Source organism: Erythrolamprus reginae, chromosome 2, assembly GCF_031021105.1.
Source record: "Erythrolamprus reginae isolate rEryReg1 chromosome 2, rEryReg1.hap1, whole genome shotgun sequence".
NCBI classification, from domain to species: Eukaryota; Metazoa; Chordata; class Lepidosauria; order Squamata; family Dipsadidae; genus Erythrolamprus; species Erythrolamprus reginae.
This window is the reverse complement of record NC_091951.1, coordinates 19679800-19682323: the sequence shown is the minus strand read 5'-3', so window position 1 is coordinate 19682323 and position 2524 is coordinate 19679800.

Below are 2524 nucleotides of genomic sequence, written 5' to 3'. Positions count from 1 at the left end.
TGTTTTGTACTTGATCCGACCCCAAATATAAATATAACCCAGAAATTTTCGCTTCTTTTTCAGATGAGGGCTGGAGTTGCTTCAGAAACTCTGAGTGATAAAAGCAAATTCCCTTTTTTCCACCAGATGCTCCCCAAAGAAGGGTTTCAATACCTAGCAATTGTCCAACTGCTTTTGCATTTCAGATGGACCTTGATTGGTCTCCTTGGTCCAGCCACAGAGGAAGGAGAGGATTTCCTGATTAATTTTACCCCCTTGGCTGTTAGGAATGGAATTTGTGTTGTTATAACACAACTATTCACACTCACTTATCATCCATTATTACCACTCAGGGAAGCCAGTTTTAAGTGGAAACAAGTCAATGTCTATGTTCACTTTGTAGAAAATATTATTGTGTACCACACATTTTATTCTTTCCAAGTATCGCTTCAAGATTCACCAGGATCCATTGTAGGGAAAATCTGGATCACCACAACTTTGGGAAAATCTTTAATGTGTCATCTTGGATGGCTCAAATACATTCACAGTATTTGGAACTTTAATTTTCTGCAAAGTATGAAGACAGATCATGGTGATTTTGAAGCCTATCCTCCTTTAGATTACGAGTATGAACCTCAGCATTTTAACTGTTCTTTTTCAAAGCGTGGGTTTTCTGTCAAGGGGCAGAGAAGATGCATCCAAAAAATTCCAGTGAAGACCCAAGGGAAAAGGGACAGTGAGTCTCTTTACTTTGACCTCTTTGTGGCTCTGGCTCATGTCTTGAACGCTGCATATTCCGCCACATCCTGGAGGAGACGGGAGGAATCCTACAGGACATTGGGTGCTCCAAAGCTGCAGCCATGGCAGGTATAAAGTCCCAACAAGAATCTAAAAACCTAAGTTCCTTTAATTTAATTTTAATTTAATTTATTAGATTTGTATGCCGCCCCTCCCTGGAGACTTGGAGCGGCTCACAAAAGGAATTCATAAGAGAAAAAAGAAATCCTCTCAACCTCCTTATATCAACATCCCAATTAACATCCAAGAAATAAATCAGTAAATACTTTGGCCTTCTTCGAAGTTCCAATTTATTAACAGAGCCATGTTGGATATGAGATGTAGTCAACCCAACACAACTTTTCCTACACTTCCTCACCCAGGTTAAGTTTCATCCCTTGTCCCCACACCCACAAGTTCATCACGTGGACCACTCTGGTTCTCTCAACGACCACGATCCTCCCCTGTACTTCTGGCTGGTGCTGAACAAAGGATGATCTTGTATCTTTGGGAGGATAGGCCCTCATCACATTCCGTCTTGATTATTGCAATGCACTCTATATGGGGCTACCCTTAAAAAGTGTTTGGAAACTGCAGACTTGAATCAAATTGTAGGTTACAAAAAAAAAGGATATAGTTGGTTGAATACAAGAAATAATGAATTTAATGATTATACAGGAAATTATATAGAATAGAATAGAATAGAATAGAATAGAATTTTTATTGGCCAAGTGTGATTGGACACAAAAGGAATTTGTCTTGGTGCATATGCTCTCAGCGTACATAAAATAAAATATACATTTGTCAAGAATCATGTGGTACAACACTTAATGATTGTCATAGGGGTCAAATAGGCAATGAAGAAGCAATATTAATAAAAATCTTAGGATATAAGCAACAAGTTACAGTCATACAGTCAACATGGGAGGAAGTGGGAGATAGGAATGATGAGAAAAACTAGTAGAATAGAAGTGCAGATTTAGTAGAAAGTCTGACAGTGTTGAGGGAATTATTTGTTTAGTAGAGTGATGGCGTTTGGAAAAAAACTGTTCTTGTGTCTAGTTGTTTTGGTGTGCAGTGCTCTCTAGCGACGTTTTGAGGGTAGGAGTTGAAACAGTTTGTGTCCCGGATGTGAGGGGTCAGTAAATATTTTCCCCGCCCTCTTTTTGACTCGTGCAGTATACAGGTCCTCAATGGAAGGCAGGTTGGCAGCAATTGTTTTTTCTGCAGTTCTGATTATCCTCTGAAGTCTGTGTCGGTCCTGTTGGGTTGCAGCACCAAACCAGACAGTTATAGAGGTGCAGATGACAGACTCAATGATTCCTCTGTAGAACTGTATCAGCAGCTCCTTGGGCAGTTTGAGCTTCCTGAGCTGGCGCAGAAAGAACATTCTTTGTTGTGCTTTTTTGATGATGTTTTTGATGTTAGGTGACCATTTTAGGTCTTGAGATATGATAGAACCTAGAAATTTGAAAGTCTCTACTGTTAATACTGTGTTGTCTAGTATTGTGAGAGGAGGAAGGGTGGAAGGGTTTCTCTTAAAGTCTACCACCATTTCTACGGTTTTGAGTGTGTTCAGTTCTAAATTGTTCTGGTCACACCACAAGGATAGTTGTTCAACTTCCCGTCTGTATGCGGATTCATCATTGTCTCGAATGAGTCCGATCACTGTTGTATCATCTGCAAACTTCAGTAGTTTAACAGATGGATCGTTTGAGTTGCAGTCATTAGTGTATAGAGAGAAGTGGTGAGAGTACACAGCCTTGGG